This window comes from Paroedura picta, chromosome 9, assembly GCF_049243985.1.
Source record: "Paroedura picta isolate Pp20150507F chromosome 9, Ppicta_v3.0, whole genome shotgun sequence".
NCBI classification, from domain to species: Eukaryota; Metazoa; Chordata; class Lepidosauria; order Squamata; family Gekkonidae; genus Paroedura; species Paroedura picta.
In genome coordinates this window covers 70,735,589-70,747,849 of record NC_135377.1, presented here as the reverse complement: position 1 = coordinate 70,747,849, position 12,261 = coordinate 70,735,589, and the positions used below count along the sequence as shown (strand labels likewise).

Sequence of the window (12,261 nt, the reverse complement as noted above, 5' to 3'; positions counted from 1 at the left end):
CTGCTAGTGCATTGGGGAGAACATCTGTTGTCTGTTTTCTTTTCTTTTTCCCCCCTGTTTTAAGCAGTCATGTTTGCATTTAGACCTCTGGCCTATTACTTGTAGGGTAAAGTCTATGGAAAATCACCATTATGGATCATTCCAAACAAGGGGTATTTTCCATGATGGTCCTGTTGACAGTGCAAGGGGTGTTTAGTGCATCCTTGCTGCAGAGAGTTCAGATGGTGAGGAATAATCTGTTGTTTTTGTTTTCACCCCTGTTAGCCATGGTTTCCCTTTCACACCAGGAGCAGATGATTGTCCCAACAAAGCCATGCTGGGAAAGATAGAAACTTCTGGTTTATAAAAAGAAGAGTTTTTAAGGGGGGCAAAGTAAGCCGTTCACCGTTGTAACAGGAAAGTAGAATGGCCTCATGTGGGGGGGGGGGGAAGCATCTGACTCATTACTGAAGGTGGAGGCCCTCCATGTGGAATCAACCTGTGCATTTCTCCTGGCTGTTTGTTGTAGATTAGATTATAATGATTCTTGTCAGGGCTGCTTCCTCACCTGTGTGGTATCAGAAGTGAAGGGAGAGAAACAGAATTGTAAGGGTCAACAAAGGATAAATAGAAAGTTGTTTTTTTACTGGAGTAACAGAAAGAAAATCGGTGGGGTTCAGGGTTCCCCTCCTGAGGGTTTGAAAATTGCCCTTTGGTGCTCATACATAAGACCTCTTCCGTAGAGTAGTCTGCTAATGAAGACCACCAATGGATAATAAAGGGAAAATCCAGTTTACTTCACTGTTCTGACTCAATCATAGAATCCTAGAGTTGGAATGGAACTCCTGGGTCATCTAGTCCAGCCCTCTGCACTGTGCAAGAGACTCACATCCCAATTGCTCATCCACTGTAACCTGCCACCCCCTTGAATCTTCACAGAATCAGCCTCTCCGTCAGATGGCTATCCAGTCTCTGTTTAAACATTTCCAAAGATGGAGAACCCACCACCTCCCAAGGAAGCCTGTTCCACTGAGAAACTGCTCTAAGGAACTTCTGAATGTTTAGACGGAATCTCTTTTGAATTAATTTCATCCCATTGGATCTGGTCCGTCCCTCCAGGGCACTCACAGATAAATATTTCACTAGAAGTATTTATTTACTATAGATAAATTTCTAAATATAAGCAGCCGAGTATCTATGTCTGTATTTTATATATAAACACATAAAATATATATTTTATAAATATAAATATATATAATACATGCACGCATGCCTGCACACAGAGAAAGCAGAAGTTTATGTCTCTCTCTTGACAGAGAGATTCTACACAGGAATCTAAAATGTACATTCACCAAGATAAGACTGGTTTGTAAGATTGCTCATCTCAGTGGGAGACAGTTATTGCTGGAGTCAGCATTGAGCACCAGCTGAGCCTAGGAAACTAGATTCTGCCATGCAGACTCCGTGATGAGTATCTTTTTCACTTTCCTGCTTCTTTTAGGATATACAAACAATATAGGTGGCCACAAGTGATGTAATATGCGTCACTAAGTACCAAAACATCATCCTCCTGAACTGATCCTTTTTAAAGTAACTAACATTTTGCAGAGCTCCTATTTTAGAACGTCACTTTCCAACGAAGGGATATTTCTAAAAATAAGGTGAGAATGAAAGCGCGGGGGGGGGGAGGTCTCCTTTGTGTACAGTTTTCTTCTGCAGTGACCATGATTTCGGCCACCTTTGCTTTAATGGAAGAGCATGCATTTTAATCTCACTTTCATTGCCTGAAATTTATGAAGCAGACTTCTAGGATTCATGCCTATTGTCTTTGGGCTCTGTTGTAGGAAAAGGCGTTTGTTTCCACAATGAAGGCATCGCCATACTTGTTAAAAGCCACTATGGCCAACTACCTCAGAACTTTGTTTCTGCTTAATCCTTGTGTCTTGGATTCTGCTCTGAATTAAATAAGAAACTGAGATGCTTGGAGTCACGAGAGGGACCTTGAAGAAATGAAGAAACATCAGTCTATATATTCAAAGTTGTCCTCGGAGAAGCAGAGATTCCATTAATGGTATAGAGCAGTGGTCCCCAACCTTTTAATCACCGGGGAGCTCTCAACGCTTGACAATTTTACTGAGGCCAGGTGGGAGGGGGGATTGCCGTTGGCAATCAAGTGAGCGCTCCTAAGCGCAGGGACTCCGGGGGAGCGGGGAAGCCGAGGCGGCGCTTCTACTCAGGGAGGCAGGGTGGCTGGGGCAGGGGAGGGAGGCACAGCTGTTGGCATGCCAGCGAGCGTAGGCACGGAGCTGTGAGCCTGCACATGTGCGCCTGCCGGATCATTGATGAAGTAAAGGGCCGAGGGGGGGGAGAAGGCGTCCTTCGCGGCCCACCTCCAATTAGTCGACGGACCACATGTGGTCCGCGGCCCACAGGTTGGGGATCGCTAGTATAGAGCCCAGCACCAGCTGTCACAAAGGGCCAACCCATGATCTATTGTTGTTTTGATTCATCAAATACTATGTCACTGTGGAATCATCAATTTATTTATTTATTTATTTATATTTATATACCGCTGTTCTTGAATGTCTCGCGACAGTTTACAAGATCAATAAAATACAATAAAATACCATAAAATACCCCCTAAAACTTAATGGGATAATAACATAATAACATAATAAGATAATAATATAATAAAATATCAGCCCATTCCCCCGTTCAGCATGGGTCAAACTCTCTCTCTACCTGGGAGCGAGGAACCTAGTTGGCCTCAACTTAGAGACCCTCAGATGGCAACACCAGGTACCGCTCTGGCCTCAACCATATGCCTGGTGGAAGAGCTCCATCTTGCAAGCCCTGCGGAAAGCTGACAACTACAACAGGGCCCTTAGCTCTTCCAGGAGCAAATTCCACAAGAGTCAGTTTAGGGATTTGTGTGGTCCTAGCGGGGTACAAATTCAGTGGGAGCAATGGACAGGGGTCCCCACAGTGATAAGGGATTTCACTCCAAGTGTCCTTAAAGAGGAAAAGGGGGGGAGAAGAGAGGCTACTAAGGTTGTGCGATGTGGCATACAAAGTGGCCGTTCCTACTTGTAGTAGCCAGCGCTGCGCTGCAGCGCTGGCTGCTACGGGTGGGAACAGCTGCTTTGGATTCCAAATCCCATGACCCTAGAGGCTACTGCCCTGATCCATTGAGGGGAAGGCAATGCACAGAGCCTCTGGAAGTGGCTCCATAGCAGATGCTACATGTTCTACATGGGAAAATCATCCCTGCTGTGGACTGAGGCTATCCTAGTTTGGTCATAGACGCATAGAATCATGGAGTTGGAAGAGACCTCCAGGGTCATCCAGTCCAACCCTGTGTACAATGCAGGAAACTCACAACTACCTGCCCACCCCAGTTTCATGCCCAGATGATGCTTCCCCCCCCCCAAGAAAGCCAAAGACAAGAGTCCCTGGAAAAGACAATCATGCTAGGAAAAGCATAAGGCAGCAGGAAAAGAAGACCCAACAGATGGATGGACTCAATCAAGGAAGCCACAGCTTCCAGCAGGACTTGAGCAAGCCTGTTGATAGGATGTTTTGGGGAACATTAATTTGTAGGGTTGCCATGGAAGCAGCTTAATGACACTTCACACACACACACAGTTACCTGTGCCTTCTGTATGAGCAGCCTCATGCAGACAACTTGACAATCCTCTTGTCAGCACCTCATTTGGCTGACTAGCCGGAGTCATGACTCACAACTGACTAGGGTAGGCTTCTTGTGTTGGGAGTGGTGTCGAAGCAGCAATTACCATAAAACCTGGCTCTGTCAAGGCACAAGCGGTGCCATAAATTCATGTTGTACCTTTCATGGAAATATAAGCCTTGTAGCCATCAAAATCCAGGGCTGCAGCAAAACTGAACAGACTGCCAGTCTAGATAACTGGTTTGGGCGCAGGGCCTGAACATTCACCCAAAAACACACCCATTCCGACGTAACTCTCTGATTGACGGTGGCTCCAGCAAGAGAGTTACGTCAGTGGGATGCACTCAGTACATCTATCTAAATTAGCTCGTGATCCAGAGGCATCATTAGTTAAGCAGCGGATACAGGACAATCGGACCGTCAACTGGACCTGAGTAAATCTCCAGCCTTTTTGGCTCCAGTTAAAACGAGAGATGTTCTGGCCCCTGCCACTTATCTGTCTCAGCTACTAATAAATATACAAAGAAGGGCATTGACCCTTGCATGATGCTTAGTCTTGCCCTCAGCTCTAGTAGAGGGTCTCTGTAATCACATCCCCTCACACTGAGACAGTGTTTTTGTGGGAGTGGCCAGATTGAAGCGAGAGAGCATATACTGTTCCACTGTCCCGTTTATGCAGACATTCGGGGCAATTTGATGGAACCGCTCATTTAAAAGTTTCCAAAACATCAGGACGTCAATCGAGCAAAGAGGCTACTAAGTGACAAGACACACACACACACACCCTGGTAACATTTTAGCTAGCTAAGTTGTCCGCCGCCACCATAAAAATCCGATGCTCCAAAGTAATATAGTTTTAAGTTTTATTTTATGATCTGTTTTAAATGACATTTAATGACCATATTGTTTTGGATCAATTCCTCTCTTTCAACTAACCTGTACTGAGGTAAGATAGAAAAACTATGTATGCCACGGGAGTTCATTGGAGGAATGGCAACATAAATACGTGACACAGAATGATAGATACAAGTTGTTGTTTTTTCTGTTTTATTCTTCTCCTTTGCACGCATGAACAAAAAACTTCTCTGACCATTGACCAGGCTAGCCCAGTCTCATCAGATCTGGGATGCTTTTATAGTTGAAAAGGGACCCAGGTCTGACATGTGATTAGCAGTGCAGTATTTCTTTCCTTTTCTTATTCTGCTCTTCCCTGTTGTTTTCTCTTCTGTATCCCGTGTCTTGCTTTTTGACCCCTTTGTCTCTTTCTGACTTCAGGTCCCCCATTCCCTAACTTTTCCTAGTGTCATCTGGGAAGCTAAAAATACTGGAGAAGTTGAAGAAAACAGCATCTCTAAACTGATATGGCAGCTCTCCTCTTTTCAAGTTGCAACCACCTTCTTTATACAGGGAGACCGCGTCCCTAGCTGTACAAGCTTTGGGTGCAAAACTGCAAATATAAGGATCAGCTCATTAGAAAGTGGTTTTTTTGGGGGGGGCTCTTCTTGGTGGTCTTTCATTCTGAAGCCATAAATTCATCCCTAATTCTTACAAAACATGGTGTATGGTAGATATTTATTTCTAACCCACCTCTCTATTTTTTTTTTTGGCTTATTTTGACCTTAGCCACGTGCCTGACGGAAAAGGGTCACTTTACAGGCCCTTTGGAAGCTAGATAGTTACGACAGGTCCTGAACTTCTGGTGGCAATTTGTTCTATCAGGCCAGCGCCAAGGCTAAGAAGGCCCTGGCTCTGGTTGAGACCAATCACACTTCTTGGAGTCAGGGACCACCAGTAAGCTGGAATTGGCCGAAAGCAAGGCTCTTCGGGGTGCAAAGGCATGCTAAGCAATTGCAGGCTGGACCCTGCAGATCCATTCTGCTACCAGTGGTGGTTTCTTCTACTCCTCTGTAGCAGGGGAAGGAAGGCTCCCTGTGCTGAAGGAAGCCACTACTATTCGTGGAGCAGACCTGGAGGATCCTACTCATTGAACGGAAGCCAATATTATCTCATCATTCAGGGCACAAGCAGACTTTAATTCCAAATCTAAGGATTAACAGTGTGTTCGTACAAGGATGTCTGTTTTTTGAAATGTTTAGTATACTTCAGGAAGCCTTTTATTTCTTAACAGGATCTGATTTGCAAGTTACTTTTATTGTGATCTTTCACCACATTACAAAAGCATTCGGGTTATATAAACAAGACGTTAACATGAAACGAGAAATCTCGTTTTGGAAAACAAAAGGCATACCACCAAGCCTGATGTAACACGGGCCAGTTAAGGTAATCCAGGAGGGTTTTTTTTCCCCCATTCCTAATAATGATAAGAGTGTGAATTAAGAAGCGTGAAAACAATGCACCCGAGAGTACTCAAAGAACTTTCCAGAGAACTTGCACAGCCCTTGTCCATCATCTTCGGAACCTCTTTAAGGACTGGAGATGTCCCGGAGGACTGGAAAAGAGCAAACGTTATTCCGATCTTCAAAAAAGGGAGGAAAGATGACCCGGGAAACTACAGACCAGTGAGTCTGACCTCTGTTGTGGGGAAGATAATGGAGCAGATATTAAAGGGAGCGATCTGCAAACATCTGGAGGACAATTTGGTGATCCAAGGAAGTCAGCATGGATTTGTCTCCAACAGGTCCTGCCAGACCAACCTAGTTTCCTTTTTTGACCAAGTAACAGGTTTGCTGGATCGGGGAAATTTGGTTGATGTCATTTACTTGGATTTTAGTAAAGCTTTTGACAAGGTTCCCCATGATGTTCTGATGGATAAGTTGAAGGACTGCAATCTGGATTTTCAGATAGTTAAGTGGATAGGGAATTGGTTAGAGAACCGCACTCAAAGAGTTGTTGTCAATGGTGTTTCATCAGACTGGAGAGAGGTGAGTAGCGGGGTACCTCAGGGTTCGGTGCTCGGCCCGGTACTTTTTAACATATTTATTAATGATCTAGATGAGGGGGTGGAGGGACTACTCATCAAGTTTGCAGATGACACCAAATTGGGAGGACTGGCAAATACTCCGGAAGATAGAGACAGAGTTCAACGAGATCTGAACACAATGGAAAAATGGGCAAATGAGAACAAGATGCAATTCAATAAAGATAAGTGTAAAGTTCTGCATCTGGGTCAGAAAAATGAAAAGCATGCCTACTGGATGGGGGATACGCTTCTAGGTAACACTGTGTGTGAACGAGACCTTGGGGTACTTGTGGATTGTAAACTAAACATGAGCAGGCAGTGTGATGCAGCGGTAAAAAAGGCAAATGCCATTTTGGGCTGTATCAACAGAGGCATCACATCAAAATCACAAGATGTCATAGTTCCATTGTATACGGCACTGGTCAGACCACACCTGGAGTACTGTGTGCAGTTCTGGAGGCCTCACTTCAAGAAGGACATCGATAAAATTGAAAGGGTACAGAGGAGAGCGACGAAGATGATCTGGGGCCAAGGGACCAAGCCCTATGAAGATAGGTTGAGGGACTTGGGAATGTTCAGCCTGGAGAAAAGGAGGTTGAGAGGGGACATGATAGCCCTCTTTAAGTATTTGAAAGGTTGTCACTTGGAGGAGGGCAGGATGCTGTTTCTGCTGGCTGCAGAGGAAAGGACACGCAGTAATGGGTTTAAACTTCAAGTACAACGATATAGGCTAGATATCAGGAAAAAGTTTTTCACAGTCAGAGTAGTTCAGCAGTGGAATAGGCTGCCTAAGGAGGTGGTGAGCGCCCCCTCACTGGAAATCTTCAAGCAAAGGTTGGATACACACTTTTCTTGGATGCTTTAGGATGCTTAGGGTTAATCCTGCGTTGAGCAGGGGGTTGGACTAGATGGCCTGTATGGCCCCTTCCAACTCTATGATTCTATGATTCTATGATTCTATGAAGCTCTTAGGCACTTAAGATTAAAGTTTGAAACACGGTAATGATGCCTTGATGATGGAAAGATGTCTGCCAAACTTCCTCAGGGACTTCAGTAATATGAAGGTAATATATCATTAGAAGTGTTGAACACTATGGCCGACATGTTTAAATTTATGTATCGCATTCCTCTAAAATAGCAAGTGATAAAAGGTTTTTAAAAATCTGAAAATATGTGATAATCTATGGGAAAACTCAATGGAAATGAAAGATTGGATTGGTGGTGCCAAAATTAAAACATTCTCCATCCCATGAAAGTATAAATTTAATTTAATATAATTTCAGGGATATAGAGTCATAGAGTCATAGAATAATAGAGTTGGAAGGGACCTCATGGGGCATCTAGTCCAACCCCCTGCACTGTGCAGGACACACACAACCCTATCGCTCATCCACTGTAACCTGCCACCCCCTTAAGCCTTCACAGAATCAGCCTCTCCGTCAGATGGCTATCTAGCTTCTGTTTAAAAATTCCCAAAGATGGAGAACCCACCACCTCCCGAGGAAGCCTGTTCCACTGAGAAACCGCTCTAACTCTCAGGAACTTCTTCCGGATGTTTAGATGGAAATTTGATGATATATTAAAATGTATACTCAATGGTAGGATAATACTGTCTGTTGTGGGTATTATTATTATTATTATTATTATTATTATTATTATTATTATTATTATTATTATTATTATTATATTTATTGCCCGCCATTCCCAGTGGCTCATGGCGGGTTACATTAGTCTGAATAAAACCCCATTCTGGGCTAGGTGGCTGTAGTCTGGTAGTTTTAATCCCTTAGTTTTACCAAGATAATAATCAGTGTTGCACTTTGAACTACTAGAATACTTTAACCGTTGTTAACCTGAGCTGGCATGACTTCTCTATGGTGAGTGGATCTAAAACTGTGATTATAGGTACATTTACTTGCCTGTATATTTCACTGGGCTCTGATAAATTACTTAAGGGTTCAACTATAATTGGTTTGTGGATCCTCTTCCTGAGATGCAGTGGTGAAACCCCCTGCTCCTGAGTAATTCAACTGAAACTGTTGCAACCCTCCTGCAACTGCACCAATTACATGGCTTTTAAAAGGGGACTATTTTTTTCTAACTAGTCTTACGTCCTGGCCCGAAATAGAACGTTCTGTACCCAGCAGCCGGTGTCCAGTGCATAACTGCCAGATATCTGCCAGGAGTGTTCTTGAACTGTGGTGCCCAAGATTAATACAAGTCAAGTCCGACTAAGGCTGTCAGTGGCATAGTATAATTTCTCCAGTTCAGAAAGTGTTGGGACTTTTTTACTTGACTCGGTCTTGAGTCCCTTCAGAGAAACAGAGCTACGGAGTAACAGAACATTTTAATAGTGTACAGTTATTAGTTACATTTGTGGATGAGGCACAGATTCAGACTCACAGCGCTTTGAGGCTTAAAAGAGAGAATCTTTACTAGGAAGGATTATACATGAAAACATATCATGTTGTACCATGTGAGGTGGGTGAGGCTGAGATAGCCCTGATATCACTGCTCGGTCAGAACAGTTTAATCAGTGCCGTGGCGAGTCCAAGGTCACCCAGCTGGCTACAGATTAGAAGTCTGCACTCCTAACCACTACACCAACTGGTAAAAATCTCACCCATAAAATGAAATGCTCCTTCAGGGGGTCTCTATTCCAGGCATAACTCTTTGGGGGCCTAACATGGAAGGGTATGGAAATCTGTATGTGTATGCATTTGACTCTTGTAGGGATGCCAGCCTCCAGGTAAGACCCAGGAATCCTCTGGAACTACAGCGATCAGCTCCCCTGGAGAAAATAGATGCTTTTTGGATTCTATGGCATTCTACCCAACTTAGATTTCTCTCCTCCCAAGGCTCCATCCCGAAATCTCCAGGGGCTCCTTTCCCAAATCTCCAACCTAAATCTAGAACCTTACTCCTCTACCTCCCTCCAGGGGCCAGGAGGCAACCCTAGATACTTATGATCCTGTAAAGCTTTCAATATATAAAGTTGCCTGTGGTCTGAAAAAACCTAGACAAATAAAAGAGACAATACTGAATACTAAATGACACTTACTGGACCCCCGAAATTCCCTCCTTTGAACCCATATGCCTGAACTGCCTGTTAGATTGTTTACTCTGCTAGAACGTTATTTTCTCTTATTATTATTATTATTATTATTATTATTATTATTATTATTATTACTGTGGCCTTTCATTCGATATAGTCACTGAGTGTGATGTATTGTTCTTGTTTTTGTTCCATGTGAACTGCCCTGAGCCTTAAGGGAGAGCAGCATGCAAATAGATAGATAGATAGATAGATAGATAGATAGATAGATAGATAGATAGATAGATAGATAGATAGATAGATAGATAGATAGATAGATAGATAGATAGATAGATAGATAGATAGATAGATAGTCCTGGTTTCTGCAGAAGATACATTAATAGAGAGCCATTTTGTGGAGAAATGGGTTAGGTTCCCCATTCCTCCTCTACATGAAGAAAGCTGGGTGACCTTGTGCCAGTCACAGTTCTCTCAGAGCTCTCTAAGCCACACCCACCTTACAGGGTGTCTGTTTTGGGGAGAGGAAGGGGAGGTGATTGGAAGCCGCTGAGATTCTTTCGGGTAGTACAAAGCAGGATATAAAAAACTATTCTTCTAATTAACTTGAGAACATGTATCCCTAAAATATTGTTGAATTTATATCTGACTCTTTTGTAATGATACCTTAATTCAATCACTTGGTTTTAACTGCTGTGTTTTGTACCTCAGCATTTAGGCTCCAAGAGAAAGAATATCTTATTTCATCATCATCAATACATTCATAAACCCAAATTGGAACAAAATTTTCTTCCCCCGGCACCACTATCTTTCCTTCATCTCTGTGCTCCCATTGGCGTGGCCCTTCATTTCCCACTTGTGTTAATAGAAAAGCTGACTAAAAGACACAGATACAGACTGTCATCTGGATGCATTTTTCTGGATGCATATTTTTGGGTAAATGTTTGGCAGAAGGATTCCCCCTTTTGAACAAAACAAGTTATCACACTGTCTGTATTTAGCAATAAAGATGAAGCATTTCAAGTCCCTAGCCTGTGAATGACTTCATGGCATGGTACATAAATGCTTCCCAATATGATTCATTAATATAAATATTTTATTTATTTTATTTGTTTGTTTATATACACCACTCTTCTGGCAAAGCCGGTTCAGGGTGGTGTATAACGTTAAATAATACAATTAAAAGTTAATAAGAGTTTAAAGCATTTTAAAACCCTTGACCAGCGGTGGTCAAACTGCGACCCTCCAGATGTCCATGGACTACAATTCCCATGAGCCCCTGCCAGTGAATTCATAGGAATTGTAGTCCATGGACATCTGGAAGGCCGCAGTTTGACTACCCCTGCCCTTGACCATTAAAACCGCATCGCTAATTAGCAGCAGCAACAGTTACAGAATTGTACTTGAATCTAATTCCAGACTGAGGTGTTGTGGGAAGGAGTATTTGTAGGGGGGGGGCCTTAGCTGTTGTGTTTCCCAGCAATAAAGCTTCTGCTCCAGTAAATCACAACAGGTAAAGGGAATGAGACAAAGAGTAGAAAACAAACTAGAAGAAGAAGAGTTGGTTCTTATATGCCGCTTTTCTCTAACAAAAGGAGTCTCAAAGCAGCTTACAGTCACCTTCCCTTTCCTCTCCCCACAACAGACACCCTGAGTGATAGGTGAGCCTGAGAGAGTCTTGATATCACTGAAGGAGAAAAAGAAGAGTTGGTTCTTATATGCTGCTTTTCTCTAGCTGAAGGAGTCTCAAAGTGGCTTATAGTCGCCTTCCCATTCCTCTCCCCACAACAGACACCCTGTGAGGTGGGTGAGGCTGAGAGAGCCCTGATATTCCTGCTCAGTCAGAACAGCTTTCTCAGTGCCAAGGCGAGCCCAAGGTCACCCAGCTGGCTGCATGTGGGGGAGTGCAGAATCGAACCCGACATGCCAGATTAGAAGTCTGCACTCCTAACCACTACACCAAGCTCTGTATATTGCTTTGCAAGTGACTGAGGAGATATTCTACCATACTAGGAAACATCCTGACATTAGGGACTTGAATCATTTGAAAGAATTAACCGAGGGCCCAGCTAAATGCGTCTGTGGAAGATGCGTGATCAGGATCTCTTGCAAGATTAATGATAAAAGCAGTTGCAATTCAGCAGGGACATGGCTCAGGGACATGCCAACGGGAGACAGCGTTATACTCGGTCTTGCTGTACTGCTTTTCTAGTCTCACTTGACTCCTTTGAGTTCTTTACCACTTGACAAAAAAAGTCTTTTTTGGGAACTGGCATGTTTCACCCCCTCTGGCAAACAGCAGGTGCTTGTGTTTACGAGAGTTTTTCCAGTTGAATATCACTTCAGATGTACCTTTGGCCAAGGTATGGGACGCCAGCAAAGCATTCATGAGGGGTATACTTATGCGTTGAAATACAACGGCAAGGAAAAGAAAAAAGATTGGAGGAGATGAAAGAAAAGGTATAGCAGGCAGAGAGGCAACATCAACAAAGAAGAAAATTAGCGAAGCAGATTAAGCTATTGAGAATACATCGGGACAACATTGAGGTGGAAGAGATGAGGAAGTAGCTTGATTATTTAAAACAGAAAAACTTTGAATGGATGCAAATTTTTAATCCTCTA

The 12,261-nt window shown here is 43.3% G+C and overlaps 1 protein-coding gene and 1 long non-coding RNA gene across 3 annotated transcripts in view; one reads left to right on the top strand and one right to left on the bottom strand.

The window, feature by feature from the left end:
• Positions 1 to 12,261, top strand: part of GMDS (GDP-mannose 4,6-dehydratase) — a 369,384-nt gene that overhangs the window by 289,963 nt on the left and 67,160 nt on the right. The gene's annotated exons all lie outside the window — the stretch shown is intronic.
• LOC143845160 (uncharacterized) overlaps positions 1 to 12,261 on the bottom strand; it is a 38,248-nt gene that overhangs the window by 25,565 nt on the left and 422 nt on the right. The gene's annotated exons all lie outside the window — the stretch shown is intronic.